Source organism: Drosophila simulans, chromosome X (genome assembly GCF_016746395.2).
Source record: "Drosophila simulans strain w501 chromosome X, Prin_Dsim_3.1, whole genome shotgun sequence".
NCBI lineage: Eukaryota > Metazoa > Arthropoda > Insecta > Diptera > Drosophilidae > Drosophila > Drosophila simulans.
The window spans coordinates 18,816,970-18,839,534 of record NC_052525.2 but is presented as its reverse complement, the minus strand read 5'-3'; the positions used below and the strand labels follow the sequence as shown (position 1 = coordinate 18,839,534).

The following is a 22,565-nucleotide window of genomic DNA, read 5'->3' as shown; positions in this document are numbered from 1 at the left end:
TTAAGCAGAAAATTGCACCTAAAAGAGCGTAGAATAGTTTCCAACGCCCCCACCCACAAACACGCCCATCCCGGCCAGCAGCTAGCGCCCCTCATCATCTGACCCTTGTTGCTCCATCCTTTATCCTGGGTGCTATGCCCCCCGGAACACCAGCCTCATCTGGTCGAGCTTTAGATAGTTGGATGGCTGGATGGGTGGTTGGGTGGATGGGTGGCTAGTCGGCCTGGGAAACAACGGAAATTACAAATTGTTGTTTGCTTTGCATTTCACTCGCACCAAACGAACGACGGATGACAACAACAGCAGCAGTTGAGGAGCAGAACAGAACGGAACGAAACGAAACGAAATGCAAAAAGTAAAAGGGGCGCAAAAAGCTAAAAACAAGAGAGCCAAATGCAAATGCAAATGAAAATGAAAATGAAAATACATTGGCCGGAGCCAAAGGAAGAAATGTGGAAAATGCTCAGCATACCCCCATCGTACCCCTCAGTGGTGCGAGTTGTGCCCTGATGTTTGTGCACTTTTCTCGATTTATCCGAGTGCTCATGAAGCTATTAATTTCACGAATTCTTAAATACGTGGATTCAAAATAGAGCCTAGAACCCATCAACCCCCTCCCCCGCCTGGCGAATTTGGGCAAAGCAAATTGTTTATCCACATGCCAAATGGTTGCAACAACTGCATCATAGAGAGCAAAGAACTCCTTTTCAGATACAAGATACATATATTCAAGTTGCCATGTATCTTTACTCTTAATCCCATGCAAATCACTAGCACTCAGAGAAGAAAACAAGCAATTAAACAATTTTCAAATATTATCGAACTGTTTTTTTTTAGTGTTGCAAAAGTGTTTATCCTTCTTTGATTTTCAGTTTGCAGCAGCGAGTGCTTAATCGCCTTTCTATTTTTATTGTTTTGATTTAATTTTTAGAGTTCTTAAAGTATCTTTGACCACGGACCACCCATTTCCCCTCTCCCACTAACAATACAAACAATAGCTGAGATGGCGGAAGTTCAAACAAAAGATCAGCAGTCAAAATGCAGGCTATTTACTTTGGTAATTTTTAGCAAAACTTTGACTTACATACATACGTAATTAATGAGCATTGTTCCCAGCCAGCGCCTCCAGACAGATAATGAATAAATTATGCCACGATATGCATATATATTTACATAAACATACATACTAAGTATACTAACATGCTAAAAATATATATTGCAATTAACAACGTTTTTTTTTTATTGAGCAAAAAACTCTTAGTTTCTTTTACTTTGATTCCCTTTATTTGCACAGAAATAAATAATAAAATGGTGTCGCTTTTGTTAAATCGAATCGGCATGCATAATGCAGCAAGTTAATCGTTATTGAAATAATTGAACTATACTTTACACATTACGATCAATTATTCAAAATTAAGCACAATTAAAGCCAAGTTTCCTGAATCCAACCTTTTAAATTCCATTGTTCACACTCCCCAGGGCGATGACTCTTATAGGTCACAGTGGGGCATCGATATGTGCGCCCGTTCCGTACTTTTGTTGCGCGGCCCACGTCAATATGGGTGTGTGTTTGTTCTGTGTATCAGTGTGTGTGTGTGTGTGTGTGTGTGTATTTATTTACATGTATCGAGTTGCATGCGCACTGTACCTCTACATACATCCGTTCACAAACTCGTACATCTTAAAGTGAGGTCTGCAGTCAATTTAGATAAACAATTATGAGCACAATTGTGCCAGAGCCGCCTATTCCCCGGCGATTCCCCCGATCCCCGCCAGCGATTCCTTCGGCACAGCGGCACCCGTTCACTTCATTTGACCCACCATCAAGTGGAGGGCAGTGGAGTGGAGTGGAGTGCTGGTGTGGAGTGGCGGAGTGGAGTCGAGTGGTGCCACCAAGAAGCGGAACACGCCGTAAACAATGCAACGTTGAGTCAGAATGCCAAGCAAAAGTACAAATTTTATACTCCTTAATCGTTGAGTAAAAGGGTATGATAGACTCGTTGCAAAGTATGTTACAGGTAGAAGGAAGGCTTTCCGAGCATATAAAGTATAAATATTCCTGATTAGGATATATTGATATATGTGATATTAGGCATATATTCTAGAGACATACATACACATGCAGCGCTAGTTTGTTGACCCATTTTGCCACGCCCCCAAACCGCCCACGCGCTCTCTTTTCAAAAAGGTTTTCATATTTTTATTAGTTTTGTAACTTTTTTATATATATTATATCGATATGATAAGATTAAGTGCTCTCACTTCCACTAGCTGAGTAAGGGGTATCTGATAGTCTTTGTGTTTTTTTTTTTTTTTTTTTTTTTTTTTGTGAGTGGCGCGTTGCGGAGCCAACGAAAAATAACAATCGGAGCGATAATAAAGCCAGCGCAGGGAAAGTGTATACATGTGCATACATATATACGAGAAATGCATAAATTATTCCCTTTCTGTGGAGCTGTAAACTCTTAGCTGTGAGCTGTGAGCCCTCAGATCGCCGAAGATGTTGTGTACAAGATGCCGAGCGGCAGCAGCATTTAGGAATTTTAATTGGCCTCCAATAGTAAGCAAACGGAACGGAAAACACAAGGGAATATGTGACCAGAAAGTGGGCGGGGATATCAATGGTATACTCGCACTCGTACTGTTTACATTCGGATTGGGTACTAAGCCAGCCGGAATAGAACATAGATCACGATGGATACATATCGGGGGATAATTATATCAAGTACTATTAGAGCCTATTTATAGTCATCACTCTTTCTTGTTATGTATGTACTTCATACATTCCGGAATGCGGAAAAGTACAAAGACTTTTTTCTCAACTGATATATCAATCTCACTTGGAACGAGATAAAAATAAGGATGTTAACAATAAATTCAATCGCATTAATCGTAATTTAAATCATTTCAATATTCTAAAAGTATGTGTTCTCTTTAGTTCGAAATTATTTCTTTAATTACATCAGAAGCATATTAAATCAAAAGATCTCAAGTTCATTGCCACGAAATACGACTATTCATCAAACTTAGCTTGATCTTACATCAAAATGCGCGCTTCTCGTGAATCGAAGTAGTTAAAGGTCAAAATAATTATTTGCATAAGTATTTCGAGAGGCTACACATAAACGTGATGTTGAAATCGTGACTGACGTCCAAGAATACTTAATTTGAACGAAACCCCCCAACTTTTTTATTACTAAAATATCAGGCTTGAATAACATTATCAAGAAAAGAGTTAAGTACAACATATTTAGTCGAAAAATCAGTTAAACATAAAATTACAATTTCAGCTCCATCGTGAACGGTAGAAACTGAATCAATTCATCAGCCAGTTGGCAGTAGTGTGACTTTAAGACCTCTGATCGCCGAACAAATTGAAAAGGGCTGCTGCTAGTGCAACTCATTTTAAAATTTCAGCGGCATCATTAATTACGTCACCGTGGCGACGTCACCGACGAAGAAGAAGGAAAGTGAAGCGTTCTCTGTGCCCTTGAATAACTGCGAAGAATTAAGTACGCCCAACTGTGGACAGCATACATGCGCCCACGTGTGAAGCCAGTCATATACACTGCGAGAAACGAGTGGCAAGTTTATTTTATACATAAAAATATAAATTGCATTAGAAACCAGACTAGTAACCCTGATAATAGGATAATAGCAATGCTACATTTCAATAAATGACAGTTTTCAATGTGGATGAAAACTAACTTCTGATATTATGTCATAATATTATAATAGTTGAATAAATCTACAACTTAATTTTAAAATAAACATAATTTGAATTCAACAGTTTTCAGTTTCCATACCATTCAGTTGGCCATACTCATGCCAAGTTTCGATAGAATGCTGTTTCTAACCAACACCAACAATATATTTAAAAAAAAAAATAGGTAATATTTTTATTGAAAAAAAGCTTCCAATTCAACGAGAATCCAAACTCAACCTGATTTTTTGAAGTCAAATACTAGAGCAGAATGCTTATCGTTTTGATATTACCCACTCAAATACACATTTGACCTGCGTACATCAAATACCGAAACGATATCGTGCTGTTTGTTTTTATTCGTGTAGAATCAAGAATTCTTCTCTGGTGCGCGTGCTTGCAGCCATTTCCCGGTGCCTCCATCACCACCACGTCCTCCTCCTTCTTCTCCTTCTTCTACATGGCATCTATTGGCCACCTGGCATGCCGTCGTGCTCCACGGACCGCGGTCGAAAGCCGAAATGCACAGGAAACAACAAAGGCAAGAAGTCCGTCACCATGTCCATCGACTTTGGCTGTCCGTTCTGTCCGTTCAGTCCGTTCTGTCCGTTCAGTCCGTTCTGTCCGTTCAGTCCGCTCTGTCCGTTCTGTCCGTTAAGTCCGTCCAGTCTGTCCGGTATGAGCAATCCGTCCCGCAATCAAACAGCCAAGCAAATATCAATGCGAAATTTAATTAAAGCAATCCGATGGTGGGTAATACAAGGCTTTCGGGCCCTTGGAGCACTTTCCGTCTGAATTCCCGGCGCTAGTATCAATGACATCGATTGGTAAATTAGCTACCAGGCAACGCGGAAGCCCCTCCGACCCATCCAATCCGCCAGTCTTCCAGTCCTCCAGTCCTCCTGCCACGTCAGTCATTACACGTAGCGCTCATTTAAATAAATTTATATATGCTATCGTATTTCTTCTGGCTCAGCTACATTTTATGGCATTTTTCCTGCCCTCCTGATTTCCCGGCAGTTTGCTTCTTTTGCGCCTATCGATTCGGAAAGCAGGTCGCCGCGACACATTGCTCGGCTCATTTGAGGCGCATTGCGATGTTTTTCCAGCAGCGCGTCAAAATACTTATCTTAATCGCTTTCCACCTCCAACTACGCTGATTGTGGGGCTAAAAGCCTGACATCCAGAAGCCAGCGACGAATGCATAACACATTTATTAACACATTAATTATACATATCGATTTGGTTCTACTTTGATTTCTCCCTCACTTTCCTGATCTTCACGACAAGTTTGTTTGCCATTTGTGACGCTCGACTATTAATAAGCCATAATGTGGAAATGAGTCAATAATAAATGATAACAACAATCAATCGAGAAACACACGAATTTACCAAAGTGGGGGAAGCCACAAAGAACATTCCTTCATATTAATACTTGCGAAATTGTTTCTCTCGATGATTAGTTTCTTCAGGGAAACAAAAACGAATCGAAATTGAATTCTACATAGTAAAAAGTTGTTCTAAATCAGAGTCAACGAGACTCTCGAAGTCCACAGCATTCTGATGTCCAATATCAATCCAATTAGAACTAAAAGTTTAGTTCAAAAGTAGCTTTCAAACTGGTAACTCATATATGAAAATTTCAGCTTCACCCAGCTGGTTTTCCATCGTGCCAAGCTGTATCTGTATCTGTATCTGAATTTCAATCCGAATCGGAATCTGAAGCTGTGTGCAAAACGCGTCGAAAAGCATATTGTTCGGCGCAGCAAAATTCTTTATAGCATTCATGGCTCCAATCTCTTCTCTCTGTACACATTTTGTTTGCCGGCAGATCTCAAAGACTGAATTCGGTTCCTATATCAACCTTTACATAGCTCTTCCCGCCTTCATCCTCCATCCTCCGTTCCCCGTCCAACAGCCTCATCCAAACGCCTGGTTGTCTGTCAAAGATTTATTTTGTGCAGCAAACGTGAGCAAAACGTACGTACTACACTCGACTCAAATTTATGTATGCAATACGCATTTGGAGCTTTGTGGTCCCAATTCCAAATGCCCTTCAATATGCCACTCGCCACTCGGCGCCCCTTCAAAAGCCCACAACACCTCAGGCATCCTCCAGTCACCCAGTCATCCAGTCGCCCAGTCATACAACCCATACCATCCCATCCCATCCAGTCGACATGTCAGCGTTGATTATGGCCCAAGGCGACTTAAGATAAGCATCAAGCTGCGAAAAATGTTATAACTATTAGACACAAAGCAAAGCGACTGGTAAAAAAATAAAATAATAAAAAAAATAGAAAAAGAAAGAGTGATGGCTGTGTACTGACAAACAAACACACTTGGTAAAATCGGTTTTTGTACTCAGCTTTTTGTAGCCAGGGAATTTTTATGACCGAAGGCTCTACTCGGTACCTTAAATAAACTGTTTGATTTGACCAGAAAATTCGCCATCGCTATTTATATATTCCCTATACATTCGCCCATTATCTGCTGGATTATATATATATATATTGAGAGAGAGAAAGATTCGTGTTTTTTTCGCATAAAGTATAATAATATTTATGTGTTGATCGCATGAAATGTGCTGTATAAATTTATCCAAACACCAGTTCGGTGCATTCGCTTTCTTTTTATGGTCATAAAATAAAAGGGGCGGGCGGATGAGCAAGTGGGCGGGCAGGTGGTGCTAGTGGTGCTGCTGCTGGAGGAGGAACCTTTTGGGTGCCAGGCAGACAGGCAGGCAGGCAGTCAACCAGGCAGAGATTCGATTCCCATCCCGTGCGTTTATTGCAAACTGTCACAATATTTCGAAGGAGCGAGTGCCTAAGAAAAATTGACAGGAAGTAGTAAATGGAAATGCGAATGTCACTAGTGTGTTCCTGATTTCAAGCGAGTGCTGCGAGTGGAGCGAGTGTAGCGAGTGTAGCGAGTGGTGGCATAGCACACTCAGTGGGTCCATCTGACCCACCAGAAACTAAAAGCTGCTCGAGTAATCTCATTCGCCACCGAACCGAACCGATAAAGTGATGATAGAATGCCAAATTCATGGAAATTTGCCAGCGCACCCGGAGTTTTTCTTGCTGGCGACACATTTTCTGCGGTAACCCAAAAACACCATCCTCGGCAATCCGACCAAAAAGGTCATCGAACGCACGTTGTGATATGGCTGGTGGTGGTGATATGGCTGGTAATCCGTTTGGGATGCTGCATCGCGTATTACTGTTTGTGGTCAGTGGAATTTGGCCGGAAAGATTTGCATTTACCTGGGCTAATAAAATGAATTTAAGCATGTGCGCATGTATTGATTTCGGTTAGCCCCCCAAAAACAACACCACATATAGTTGAGTTGATAAAGTTAATTCAACTATGCATAGTGGGCAACGAACCCAACACCAAATATCGAAATCAATCTTTCAGATATAAAGGAAAAGAAAGCAAATACCTTTTCAGAGCTATGTAAATGGAAAAATGCACGCATATTATAGTTTTAGCTCAGCATTTGTATTTAAGCAAACAAATTCGCTAGCAAACGCAAATACAACGAGTACTTGACCCTAAGCAAATACAACGAGTACTTGACCCTAAGGGCAGCCTTTAGAAATGTATTACATTTTTCCTGTACGCATTTATTTTGAATTTTATTTAGTTAGGCAAAACCAACGTTTATTAGCAATAATCGTTTGCAAATGAAAATGTTTCGATAGGCAAATATTGCTGCACAAATACGCTATTATTAGATTTCGTATTAGAAAGTCATGGTAACTTGTTAATTGACTAATTTCTTATTTGCAAAAAACAAACTAACGCGCTGCCCCGCGTATATGTACATACATACACTATAATAATGGAATTTTTTTAAACAAATCCATTTAAAAGCAGCAGATTAAATGCACTTACAAATTGTGCAAATACAATTTAAATGTAACCACATTGGTTTCCGTTATTAAAAAGTATCTAGATGCATTGTTATTATGTTATTATTGTACAAGTGGGGTCAAAAGCACCAATCTGCCAAAGCTGATTAAATTATAATATTTCATTGGCAATATAACATACCCCGTGGATAAACATTGCAAATTGACCAACACTTGATGATGCTCTTTGCCGAACGCATGATATAACTTTAATAACGCCAAATATCAACCATAATCAACCAGATATTCGAGTGAGTAACTGATTAGTGGGTATCTCCAGTTTGGGACACTCGAAGCCAGTCCCTACTATCGCGTCTCCCTTTGTGAGCAAGTGAGTCCTTAGGAATCTTGCGAACCGGAATCTGGCAACTTGTCGCCGGAGATGGGTATCCAAACCGGTGGAAGTCGATGGCACTCGGTTCGGTTGTGGCAAAGAGGAAAAGAGGCTGTCGTGGATGCTGATGCTGGTGCTGAAATGGTGTTGCTGTGGCAAGTTAAAGTTCGTGTATGCGTTTTGCGTTCGAAAATAAACGGAAGCCATAATAATGAGATTTATCTTTGGATTCCCCAACTGTTCGTTCGTTCAACCTGCAGGGGCTGGATGGCAGGAGACTTGGCCCCTGCAAAATGGTGCTCTTGGAGGGGCAGCACAAAGCGCCTATCGTTAAAAACGTACCACTTCCCCAAAACAAGGATGCAAAATTAAAAGGAAGACAGCGAATGGATGTGGGTTTGCCAGCACGGCATATGCCTATTATAATTTTGTGCTCATAAAACTCAAATATTTCTATTTCGCCACCAGACCAGTGTTGTGTTTGGTCTTCTGCCACCAGCGAACAAAAATAAGAGGAAAAAGAAAAAAAGTAAAAAGAAAAACCAATAAACAACATTAAACATATGTGGGATACAAGCGGTTATTTTTAATAATAGACTTAAAGGAATTTAATACTTAGAGTCGTGCCCGGAGCAAACATTTACCTCGATCGCTGCTGAGCGGGCTAAATCGATGATACTTGGGTTTTTGGTTCATATGCAAAGCAAACATTTGGTAGCTTGGCTTAAAAGCCTAAAAAAAAACACACAAACTTCTTAATGAGCTGCTAAAAAGTTGAGCGCTGCCAAAAGTCAGTGTATAAAATCCAATTGCCTCTGGTTTAATTGCTCCTGCATTTCGTATTTTTTTCACGTGCCTGCGTACTGCTAATTATGTTTTTTTCTTCTGTCTGGATTGTGTCAATAAAACGTTAATGAAGTTTACGCACTGAAAGTATTAACTTCAGTGCTGGTCAATGCCAATACAAGCGGGTATTTCTAATTTCCTGGACCCCTTCGCAAACATTACATTTGATTGTTATTTTTCTCAGCGAGGAAAATGAAATCCAAGGCCTACAGGAATCAAATTCAAAACTGGAAAAGCAAAAAGGCGAAGAAGCTAAATAAAATACAAAAATACCAAATACAGAAAAAAACAACAAAAGCCAGAGCGTGGCGGAGCAAAACAAAAGAAATGACTGCCGTTGTTTGGACTGCATACAAATTTCGCATTAGCCCCGGCAACAATTTTCCCAGCTACCCTGCTCCACAGCTCCACAGCTAGCCAGCTATCCAGCTCCGGAGGTAATGGAGTTCCGCTTTCATCTGGCTACGGCTCCTTTTCGTAATGGCCCACATATATAGCATATAGATTGGGTGCTGGGTGGCAAGTGGCAAGTGGAAAGTGGGTGGTTTTGGGGGGTTTTCTTGCCGCTCATTCATACTTCAATTTGGTGTGGACTTTTATATAAAATTTCATTAATTTCCAATCGCCTGGCGCGGTTTGCATGGCCTATACATACATATATACCATATGCCACATATATATTTATTTGTGTACAACATTGTGGAATGTGCAGCCATCCACCCCCGAAAGGCCACTCACCCTAACACTCGCTGAGACATCTTGACGACGACGAATTTTGGTCCATGTTTCCCTCATATCGAGGGCTCAGTGTGCTGCATTCTGTGGGTAGGAGGAGGGGGGGAGTGTTTCGTCTGCAACCCCATAATGTCCATACAATTCAATCGTGAAATGTACTTTCAGTGCGCGTGGAGAATATGTTCCTGCTGCTTTCACTTTCACTTTCTCAGTTCTCCATATATGTATTTCATTTAGTTCTAAACTCTATGGTTGAGAAACATATTCGAAAAAAAAATCGTGGGAAAATATTATGCACATTTACACGCTGTTATATTGAACGCATTTATATATTCACTCGAACAATTTTCGAAGCGCATAAAACCAACTTGTAGGACACATTTCACATTTTTCCCCATTTTTCCAATGTGTGTGCATGTTCATTGGGGTAAAAAGTAAGGCTGAGAGTAGAAAGTAAGCAGTATTTAAGCCCTGCCATCTGTGTCCCACCTTGACATCTGTTCACCGCAGTTGATTATTTCTCAACCCATGGCCTTTCCCCTTTGAGCATATATTGTAATTTTTCATCTCTATTTAATTTTAGGGTTACCTTCACCCATGCCAACCACATCCCCTTGAGAAAGCACACCTAAGCCCAACACCCCCGCACTCATTTCCGTTTTAGTTTCTCAGTTTTTCTTTTTCTTTTTTTTTTTTTGTCAGGAAAACGTGGTCCAATGTCTAGAGCAACATTTTGGCTCTGAAGAATGAAAAGTCCCACGACTTGATCCGCATCCTCCATCCAATGTTTTCGTGGCTGGAAAGCTGTTGCTCTGGCCCAGAACGTCTCATACTTCTCGACCTGGTTCTAAACAACATTTTCGTAGCCACTTGCCTAGCTCTCCGACCGTTCAATAATCTCGATTTAGCAGGCACATCACGTAATTCTAATTTAAAAATTACAAGCCTTGCTTGGCAGCCGGTATCATGCATTTGATAAGGCCACATCACATATGCATGTACATATGTATGTGGTACATAAGTATGTGTGTTTTCTGGCCTACATATATATACGTATATACACCGGCTGGATTAGCGCCGTTTATTACCTGGAAACACGTGGGGGATTGCTAATCCCCGAAAGTTTATGCGAGACGAATATTTACCAATGTAACTATAATATTCCCTATAAAACAGGCCAAAAACATATGACTCAAGGAAAGGTTAAGTGACGATATTTCCTAGGACCATAGGTGTTTCAATTTGCATTTGAAATATATTTACCTTTTTGTTCATTTGACGCCAATCATCTGCGTTTGAAGTACAGGTAGTCTGAAAATAAATGAACGAGAAATGTTTAATATCAAGCAATCTTAGGAGATATTTACATATATGTACAAAAGATGCAACATAATGTGCTTCTCAACACTACCACTACAATTAACCGTTTTCTGTCAACAAGTAGTAGGTAGCATGGGAAACGTTGCTTTTCAGCGCGCATTCGAACTCCAAAAGGCACATCCTCGTTTTCCGCAGTGAATTCATGAAAGCACTCACAGTTGTTGAGGGGACTTCTTTCGGTAATGTAGCGAGTGCCAAGCCCTAATTAGAACACTAAGTATTTGGGTTTTTTTTTTGTTTTGCCCAGCACTTGCATTCAATTAGTTGCAAGCGAGTAACGATACTTGAAAAGTAAGGTGTTGCTTTCGGTAAAATGAACTACGAGTAAAGGTGCAAATATTCACATGAACTTTTCGAGTACGGATTAGCTGGAATAATAAATCATTCCACCTGTTGATGATTACACTCGCATGTCAATGTCAATGCATATGTATGTATGTACATTCTCTTTAAACATTCGTTTTAAAATAGAGACATTTGCCTTATTAAGGTTTAACGCCACAAAAGAAAAAGAAGTACATCAATTATTTTAGTCATTCCTCTATTTAACGACTATTTGAGTAGTCGTTATGATTACGACGCTATTACAGAAAAGTGACTTGTGTTAATAATGCAAAGGATGTTTTTATCGTGTATTCATAGGTATTATTATACAGCCCATCATCATCCTTTAAACTTTAACTTTGTTGAGATGAGTTAAAAACGCACCGATGATGAGATTTGACAGCGATGGGCAGAGATGAGTTAAATCAGCTGACGAACAGAGGCGAAAAAAATTTAATTTCACTTAAATCTTTCTTTCAATTAAAAGTTTTAATTGATTTTTCGTATATTCATTCACGCACACATGCACATATTGTGTGTGCGTGTCCGACATTGCGTGTGTGTATAACGCGCGCGTTTGCGTGTGTGTGTGTGTGTAAATTAAGTTCGCGCTACCTGCAGTCCGTAATTAATAATAAATATAAGGACTGAGGTGTGGGAAAAGTTAGTTCAAGACCCTTTTTTACAAACGTAGTACAAGCAAAAATCAAGTGACTATTGTGCTAAAATTCTATTGCAAAGCTAGAAGTTATCTTCGTTTTATCAGTACTATAGTTAAGTTACTATAATCACGTTTTCAACCAATTGGATTGGAATTAATATCTCGCAATATTTATTTTAATTATTATCAAATTTTGTAAGTAGCCGATGGTTTTTGCGAGTGTTGACTGCAATCAAACCGATTTGTATGAGCGTACACTTGGAGTAACCCTCACTAATGTTTGCTTGTGTTTGCTGCTGAACCACATATGTATCGAACATCATAGTATACTAAACTAGTTGAAAGTAGAGTTTAGACAATAGGAAAAACCAGTCCCATTTGATAGTATAGTATACAAACAAAATAACTTCCGAAACTGACACGCGACTTCTCCAAGTGCACGACTCTAGAATCGAACATGTTCGAAGCAACTAAATCGAACCTGTCATCTCCGAATCGAACTTCGAACTCCAGCCGCGTATGAGCTGATCATGAGAAGCCGAGAGAGAGAGAGACGAAAGAGAGCTCTCGAGAGCGAATGGAGGGCATAAAAGGAGTAAACAATGATGAAGAACGAACGCCACAAAGAAGAGCGCAGAGGGTAAACTGAAACTTATTTATGAGTTTAGAGAAGCAGAAGATGAAGTAAATGGTAAAATGGTAAATGGCGTAGGCGCTAAAGAACAATAAACTCGCAAAACAAGCAAAACACACAAAAGTGAGCCCCCCACAGAAAACAGTCCGATAATAAAGCCGAAATAATGCAAAAATCACATACATAATGTGTATGTATGTATGTACGTAATAGTTGAGCCGAGAATATGAAAATAAAGCATATTGTGCCAAGGTAAATGGCAAAAGGCGATTGTATAAAACGTGCAAACTTGGGGAACCCCCTTCCCATAATTCAGTTAAAAAAAACCGTATTCCAATCGGCATTCGTTGAATGAAATGCATTGATAAATCGCTATTTATGTACGCATTTGCTTTATTTCCAGCCGACTTTTCGCCTTTATTGCGCCTCAACTGCAGTTTTTCCCTTCCATATTTATTCATACCGTGCCATTTATGTAACTATTTTCAGAACTGATAGACTAGTTTACCTACATAGATAACTCAAATGCACAGGGGTAGTGAAAAAGACGTCTCCTTATGTCTTTATGTCGATTTATGTTACGATACATTTACAATAAGAGCATTGTTTGAAAATTGCTCAAATTCTGGTTAAATCGCAACCGCCTTAAAGTGCAAACACTACAATCTGCATTTTTGCATTGGGGTCAAAGTAAAAGAATACTTAACAAAAGCAATGAATTATTCAATTTACAGCCAATTGTGCACGTTGCTAATTTAAAAATGTTCCTTTGCTGTTTGACCATCATTTACTTTATGCGAATACAATTTAATCCCCAAGGGTTTTATGCAAAATCAATTACCAATTGTCAACCAAAAGTGGGATATTAGTATCATTACATTATCTACTTTTCTTTTAGGTTTGACAACACTATAGTTTAACTTTTGCGTGTGATTATTGAGTAACTTTAAAATAAACATTTCATACGATTTATTTTTTTTTAATTTTAAATACATCATCAATCAGTGCCAATTTTCTGGCATAGACAAATTTCACCCTTTTTCCCGCCCAACATTATTTTTTTCAAGCGCATTGTTCTCCTTGAAAAAAAGGTCTGTTCTCGATGTTTCGCTGGCGTAAAATTTGGTTTCCAATTAGCCAGACGACAAACACAAATAAGTCAAAACAAACTCTCGGTTTTGTTGTGCAGTGTAGCTTGGTACATACACCACCGTTTTTCTGAGACAGCTTTTTCACACATTTTTCGGGCATTTTCAGACATTCTGCACGTTTCGCGCATTATTTCGATTTGAAGTGATTCATTCATGTTCAAAATGCTGCTCACATGCGTTTTCAAAAACTTGTCAATCGACCGATAAGTGTAAAGCTCACCAGATACATACGTATGTACGTATACGTACATACATACAAGATGACGCATCCTGCACGAAGAATCAGCACTCTTGTGCTTTGCAGATGCCATCTCTCACTTCAAATGCTATTCTGCAGATACATTATCTTACTCTTCTGGCAAAGATGAAAAGAGGCCGTTTCGCTGACCAAAAGTTCTGGTATCTACATACATACATACATACAAATGTACATATAGGTATATGTACATATTCGTGGACCGAGGAAGCTGGCTCGGTTTGGCTTAAGACTATCATTATCGCGTGGTTTCGATCAGGAAGCCGAAAAAAGATGGTCAAGCTGTACTTCCTTAATGCCAAAAGCAAACAGTAACACAGTTACCACAGGCAATCCTTCATCTGCAACACAGCAGCAGCCTGTCTGGTGGTTTAAACTTCGGTTTTCTCAGCATCTTTCTTCTTTCTTCTTTTTCCCCTCAGCTTTTTTCTTCTTTTATTTTTTTTTTTTTTCGCTTTGTGCTTGGGCCCCAACTTTATTTGAAACTCCAACGCCAGCTCCAGCTCCAGCTTCAGCTCCACAGAGCTCTGCCTTTCCGCTTGGGCCATAATTGTTGTCAAAACGAGTTTTCGATGAAGTGGTTGCTCTGGTTGTTGTTGCTACTACTTGCTCCTGTTGTTGTTGTTGTTGTTGTTGTTTTTGCTGTTGAAGTGACCGTTGCTGTTGCCACTTTTGTTGTTGTTGTTGGTAATGGTGCACGTTAGTCTTAACTACAGCTAACCAAAACCTCGAATTCTAACTCAACGTTAACTCGAGCATGTAGAGAGAGAGGTCTGCAAAGATCGCATTTGCTGGACGCCTCGACTACGCTATACCCACTAATTAGAAGAATTTCATAAGAAATCAGCCAGCGTATGCTCATTTTGACATTTTGACCCAATCTCAACATTTACTCGCATATAGAGACCGCAAGACCTCGCATGCCTCGACTATAATATACCCACTAACTGCGAGGATTTTACACAAAATCCTTTAAAATGTATATCGTGCTGGTAAGCTAACCCAAATCTTTACAAACTTTACGCATTAGAGAACTTATAATATCTGAACGTGCATAAGTATCTTATATTATGCATTATATGAATGTATATATGACATAGGTATTTACACCAAGAAGGAGCCTTGTGTAATGCGTCTTCTAATCATTGAGAAAATCTACCTCTGATAGAAGTATAGTATATAGTGTAGTATATAAGAACCCCAATATGAAACAACTACAAAAATAAAATACCAATAGTAGTTTGATAGACTCCAATGATAATTTGAAAGAAGCCCGTTAGTTATGTTCTATTCACAGACTCTTTGTCATTGCCCTGGGAAACCCTTCGGCATTTTAGGAGGAGCACTTGGTGGTGTTATCCATCTTCTGCAGTGGAACAGTGACTTGGCTTCCAGTCCAGTAAAGTCGAAACGTTTTCGATATTCAGCGCAACATTGGTAGCTTATGTGTGAAATGTGTGTAGAATGCCTTGGTTCGCATCTACACATGCCACAAGACTGCTGATGCATCGTTTATCACCAGTTTTTGGTGACTTCCCATTCCCAAGTTGACTTACGACCAATTCCAATTTCAAATCAATGACCTCAAATGTACCCTGTTCGTTTGATATTTTCCGTTTGCTGATGTTATTTTCCCTGGCTTGTCTACGAATATTTAGATAACGTCTTTCTCGAGTGCCGTCGGTGGAAAAAAATGCGGCGACAATTACAAGCGAGCGCGGTTTGAACAATTTCCGACTCGGCATTCCGGGTCATTGTCTTGATAAAAAATCGAGCTCTATCAAAAGTTTGCCAGTTCTCCCAAGCCAATTGTACTTTAAAATGTTGAGGTAGTTTTAATGAACTTCGAATTCGTCGCTTCTGCAGTCGACTGACAGACTGACTGACAGTCCAACCACAAAATTGCCACAGGCGTGTGGCATGCCCCTGGCAGCCCAAAATTCAGCTTAAGCCAGACGCAAATCGCACTGAAAACTTCGTCTCGTCGACGAATTGAAGGTAATAATCCCTCTTCAAGTCCTTTTCGCTTAACGTTATTTATGATTTTTCTAAAATCCTTATTCAGGCTTTCCTTGGATAATCTTTAATTACACTTACTTAGGTGGAAAGCGATATTTACTACAGATATGAGATGTTCAGATGTTTCATGTGTTTATAAAAACCTATTTAGTTTATGATTGTAATTCTTATTTGTTTTTTACAACATTTTATCTATAAGATTCCTAGGGTTGCCAACTACTCTACTAATGTTCATATTGCTTGTGTATAAATGTCTCACATGTTCCCTTTAGAACCAATTTCGATTAATGTTTCATGTAGAAAATAAAAAATGCTTAAGTGAATTTTGTTTAATAATTGCTTTCAATCAAATACATACACATTTCTAATTGGTCTTGATCGTTTTTGTGGCAACTGTACATATTCTATGAGTACCATTTTTTTTTTGTTTCTATTTAATTCAACGTTTTTTGAGACAAAATTAAGTTTAGAATTCTGTTTTTTTCTATGTTACCCAATGGAAAGAGTAAGGAATTTTTGTCTTTTCAGAGATGAAGTGGAAATTCTATTTCCGTCATAGGAAAATCATAATACTCGTACGCATCCCTAAATCGAAAAATTCAATTTCTGTCATATTTAATTTGGGTTGTAGTAAAAAGGCGCCCCAACATAAAATCCATAATCATATTATACCATTTAATACCCATAAAATTCAGGGTCGTAAACTTAAATTTTGACTATAGATCTTATATTTTTCGTAAATAATACGTACTATTTTAATTTCAAGTATACTATACATAGTATATATATATATATATAGCATTTCTAGGATGTATTTTTAGGAGAAGTAGCATTCCTCAAAGCGAATGCATTACATTTTAATCGTTTTAGATTTGACCCTTAGTGCATATAAGCCATCAAAAATGTTTGTCCGTGGGTATATCCAATTTTTTCCCCATTCTTATTGGCACTTTTTCGTGGGGTCTGACTTTCTGTTCCGCAATATGCGCATCTTTGCTGGATTTGCTTCGTGCTAATCCCTTTGTTTGTTTTTAGCTTTCCCTGTTTCCTCCCTGTCCTCCTGCTACATTTTCGCTCCCTTCGCCTGCAGTTCTTATTCGTCCCAAGGATAAATTCATGAAAACAAAAAGTGCTCCGCCAAAAACACCAACTCACACACACACACACACACACGCACCTATCTACCAATAATACCAAGGTAATAGCACCCGCAGAAACACGCACACTTTGACAGTACCACCGGCGGGCGACTAACTGTACTGCATGGACAAAACACAAAAAAAGGAACAAGAAATGAAGCCGAAGCTTATATACCCTTGCTGTAATCATACAAAGCACCTGTAGGCCTAGTAGCACTTCATGATTAAGAACCATATTTATATTTATTATATATATTTTATATTTTATATTTTATTCACTAATTCAGTTAATTTTCTGATTTTTCCTATGACAGCTACATGATGCAGTCATCCGATTTCAATCATCAATTAGATAAGTTTATATGATGAATAGCAACAATGGCACATTTTTTGTTGAATCATTATGTCTATGGTAGCTTTATGATATAGCGGTCTGATCCCATTTCGACAATGATGTATGCTGATTCAGATCGCAGATCGCTATAAAACTGAGAATTGTTTTTATATAACTGGACGGACAGAAGGACATGATCGTATCAACTTGACGGTTAATACTGATCATGAAATAATGATATATAGAATTCAACATGCCCTCTGCAAGGGTATATAACCTGAAATAAGAACAGAAAAAAAGTTAAGTTTCTCTTCTGTTCGCTGTCTTCTAATTTCTGTTCGTGCTTTTGTTCCTCCATTACTGGTTTGTTTTGTTTTGTTCTGCGTTTGTTTGTTTGTTTGTTTTGCTTTCTTTCTTAATTTTTGGCAACGTCAATTACACGCGAAACTTCTTGCCTGAGTGCTTAACCCTTGGCAGGGCGCGCAGGTAGTGAGCGCTCTCGTATTAACCCCACAGCGCTCACGCGTTATTTTTGCAGACTCGATTTGAAAAACGGTTGCAAATTAGAGCTCATAGTGCATATTAGCCACCACTTTGTAGGGGGATCAGTGAATTGAGTTTGCTGCAGTTTCAGGAAAAACAACGATCTCCGTGCAGATGGTTCGTTACTTTAGTTTTTGGGGGTTAATGGCTTTTAAACTGCAGACTGCACTTTACGTACATATGTACATACATACACATATCTATACATATTTATATACATATTTAAATCTATATGTAATATGTATGTTTTCTTTTTTCTTTGCCTTTCCCTTATTTTCCTGACTTCGGAAACGCAAATGATGCAGTTTGTTTGATTCATTTGACATTACAATTGCTGCAGCTGCACGTTGTTGTTCTCGTTTTGTTGTTGCTGCTGCTGCTGCTGCTGGCGATGCTGCATTTTGCTTCAGTTTCAGTTTTTCATGTTTTTCCAAGCACAAACCACGCTGCAGTCGCTGCTGTTGTTGTTGTTGTTGTTATCATTGCTGCTTCTGTTGTTTTGCAGGTAAGTCGAAGATGAGTGTCGAACCGGTTCAACGGGTACACACGACCACCAGTGAAAGAAGCCACATACGTACATGAAGACACACACACACACACAAACGCACACGGGCAGCACTTGCAGTCTCCCTCCCGCTCGCTGGCTCCCTCTACCTCTCTCCCTCGCACTCAATGCACTTATTTTAACTCTTTATCTCTCCACTCTCTTTACCACGCTTTGTGTTGATCCGCTCTCCGCTCCGTTATTTACTCCACGGCGTGGCTTTTCCAAATATAATCACCTTTTGGCGTTCGCTGCTTGTAAGGGGGTTGAAGTGGTGTGTGGGGGGGGGGACTTGTTGTTGTTTTCGTTTAAGGGGTATCACTTGCAAGTAACCGAAAAAAAAGTGTGAGTAATGCACTCCGGGACAGCCGCAACAGCCGCGTGTTTGGCGGCGTTCGAAAAAAAAAGCAAACACACACACACACTCGCCGCCACTCAACTCAAGTGAACTCCACGCGACGCGAGGCGAGTCGAGACGACTTTTCGTGTTTCGTTAACCGCGACTGTCCATTCAATTGGCGGCAACAACTGACTGCTTCGCGCACTCGACTACGTACATATGTGTATGTGGGTGGGCGATGCGCTCGACGTTTCACTCTAGCAACAACCTACGCGACCGGCGTTTGCAACAACACTGCGACGCACATCTGTTCGAGAGCAGGCCGCTCGAGCCGAATCGAACCGAGTCGCGTCGAACCGAATCGAACTAAGCCGAGCCGACACGCAACATGTTCGACTGGAACATCGGCTGAGGGGTTGCAACAGCAACAAGGCACTGTAACAAAAAGTGTACAAAGAATTATTAAATCACTTTTTACCCTGTGATGTTAAGATACAATATTATGATGTACGGATTCTTCACTTAATAAATAAATATAAATAAATATTTTTAAACTAAAAAAAAATTAAGTTAAATCAATCATTTGTGTAACAAAATGCGTTGCATACACTTGGGCGTGTGTGTCATCATCATTGGGATAATCAAACAAATAAATATAATAAATATTCAATATAATTAATACATATATAATAATATTTAAATATTTTCTCATTTCTCATTTATTCCCCAATGTCTATCGATATCCCAGAAAAAGGATAAAATTTCGAGTTCGCATTTCCACTAGCCGAGTAACGGGTATCTGATAGTCGGGGAACTCGACTATACCTTCTCTACCTTCTACCTTCTCAAGAACAGAGCTTAGTACAACATATGTACATATGTATTTTAATAAATCAGTTAAACTCAAATTAAAAATTTCAGCTCCATCGTGAACGGTAGAAACTGAATCAATTCATCAGTCAGTTGGCAGTAGTGTGACTTTAAGACCTCTGATCGCCGAACAAATTGAAAGGAGCTGCTGCTAGTGCAACTCATTTTAAAATTTCAGCGGCTAGCATCATTAATTACGTCACCGTGGCGACGTCACCGACAAAGAAGAAGGAAAGTGAAGCGTTCTCTGTGCCCTTGAATAACTGCAAAGAATTAAGTACGCCGGTAAGTGGAAATGTGTACATACGCTCTACCCTGGACAGCTCACACGCGCCCACGTGTGGATACACTGCGAGAAACGAGTGGCAATTGTAATTCATACATACAAATATAAAGTTAATTTTACAAATAATTGAATAGTAAGATATCATGGAACCAGTACACCTTGATAAGCAATGCCATTATTACTAAATTTTAATTTCAATTTCAATACTTTAAATTGTTGAATGTTGTAAGTTTTCGACGTTTGATATTATGCCTTAATATATTATTATGCCTAAATAATAAGATTTATCAGAAAATGAAGCTAATTTTCTGTAGGATTTGAGCATGGACATAATTTGAATTCGACAATTTTCGATTTTCATACCAACTGAATTTCAGTTTGATGAGAATGCAGTCTCTGGTCAAAAACTAAACTTTATATTAATATCGACTTTTGCTGTCCGTTCAGTCCGTCCAGTCCGTCCAGTTTGTCCGGTATGAGCGATTCTCTACGACATATATACTAATTACTAATTTTGTTATTTCGATTGAAAATCATTGTAGTATTTAAGTTTAGTGAGTAAAATTATGAAAAAGTGTCAGAAAATACAGAAACGCTGGGACAAAGACGAAATGAGCTTATGGTGCTATTATTGTTACCGCAACTGTATATATATATATATATATATATATGTCAGATTTAAGCTATATGTTGCCACGCCCACCCTAGTGCCCACAAATAGCTTAAATGACACGGCTACACGTTTTGAAAATGTTTTTAAATGTAAAAGTCGACGGCTAATTATGGACACATCAATTTAAAATTTGGATAATTTTATTTTATTTATTTTATTAAAGTAAATCTTTTACATATATTCACAGATATTAATGTACATTTTTAAATCATATACATAAGTATTATTTTTAAAAAATATATACAAAATATTTCATTAGCTTAGCTTATAAAACCAATAACCAATTTTCTTTTCTCTCTTTATTCGTTCTATTTACAAAAAGGAATCAGCAGAAACTTATTCTCGCCGGATAATAATAATAATAATAATATTTAAGGATCAAATGCTGCAATAGTGGAGGTGTCCACATAACTACTACTATATCATAAATTCTAGCATAACAACTATTTTTGAAGGTAAGAAAAATAAAATTAATAAGCAGAAAAGAAATATTAACTAGTGTTTTGCAGACGAGGGATTTACTTTAGAGGATTTCAAAATACTAAAAAAGGAGGATATTCTCTTTTTATTCCGCAATGGACAATGTGTGCAAATAGTCCGATTTAGGCAACATTTGCAAAAATGGATTATTGTAAGTTACCCATATCGCTTTTTATTTATTTAACAAACCCTTCTTTTTTTTTTAGGAAAATACAAGTGTTGGCAGAGCAATCGTTTTTTCGCCAATTGATTGTATATGGTTTAGTATAATAGAAGATATATATATTTTGATTTGGAATGCAGGAACTAAAAGAATTGCTCGATCACGATAGGCGACAATTGGTATTTTAGTTACAATAATAACTTATATACTTTTAGACAATATTTTATGAATATTTCCTCCAACAAGAAAATGACATTGACAACAATGATGGTGAATCTTTTATTCTGTATCGGGCTGTAGAGGATGAACAGCTTGCTGAAGGAGCAGTTGACTCAGTTGAGTTGGTAAGCTAGCTTTAGATTTCTATAATGATTAATTAACATTTACTTCAACAATAACTTGCATATGTTTTTCAGTAACCGCCACCTTGCGACCTCCCTGCAAGTCGGCTGCTCTTAATGGCGACTCCGGTGCACCCAAACAGAGGACTCCTTGGAGCGCACCATCAGCCAGGTGGAGTTGCAGGCGACGGGGGAGGAGCCAACTAAAGTGACTGGTGACTAAAGTAGCCAGGCTCATCACCGTTTCGAGCTGGTCCTGCATGAGTCCAAGGTGGAAGCAGGTTCCATGGACACGGCCACTCCGGTCACTACCATCTTCTTTACGCGTCACTTAGCTATTGTTAGCTGGGAAAAGTTGTACGAGATCGATTTGGACAACTATGCGGCTGAGGAGTTTGCGGATCTCTCTGGAGGGCACTACCAAGTGCCAGCCTCTTGCTACTGTGCGCATTTCTCGACAGGATCAAGAGTACCTGCGCAGCTTTGCCGAATATGGAGCCTTTGTGGATGAGTTTCGCTGCAGATGCATCCCTACGACTTGAACTGGGTCCATTCACCCACTGGACATGTCTATCCCGAGCCATGGCCCAACTTCATCGCCCAGCTTACATTCCCAATTGGCTTGATAAGTTTTGAGTTTCAGGTAGTATAATCGGATTGGGTTTGGTTAGCGATGTTGATGGTGTCACTTATAACCAACTTATTATAGGTAGAATCGACCTATTTATGTATTTAACTAAGAGTCAAGCCAAGCTTTAGTCCAAACTGTGGACACTGATGACGTTATCATTGCAACATTCGCTGATGATGCCGCAGTTCTAGTCAGAAACTCCTCCATGGTCATTGTTCCTTTGAAAAATGGGCGCAGGATTGGAACATAGGAATAAACCAG

At 39.0% G+C, this 22,565-nt stretch overlaps 1 protein-coding gene across 3 annotated transcripts in view; it reads right to left on the bottom strand.

Annotated features, from left to right (window-relative positions):
* Positions 1–19,190, bottom strand: part of LOC27207925 — a 117,783-nt gene extending 98,593 nt beyond the window's left edge. For 2 of the 3 annotated variants that reach the window (XM_039297890.2, XM_039297893.2), the window contains exons 1-2: positions 18,689–19,190; positions 10,799–10,846 (exon numbers count right to left, since the gene is read on the bottom strand). The gene's annotated coding sequence lies outside the window, so the exon portion shown is untranslated. The remainder of the gene's footprint in view (positions 1–10,798; positions 10,847–18,688) is intronic. The other variant, XM_039297891.2, reaches the window with a different exon arrangement.
* Between the last annotated feature and the right edge of the window lie 3,375 nt (positions 19,191–22,565).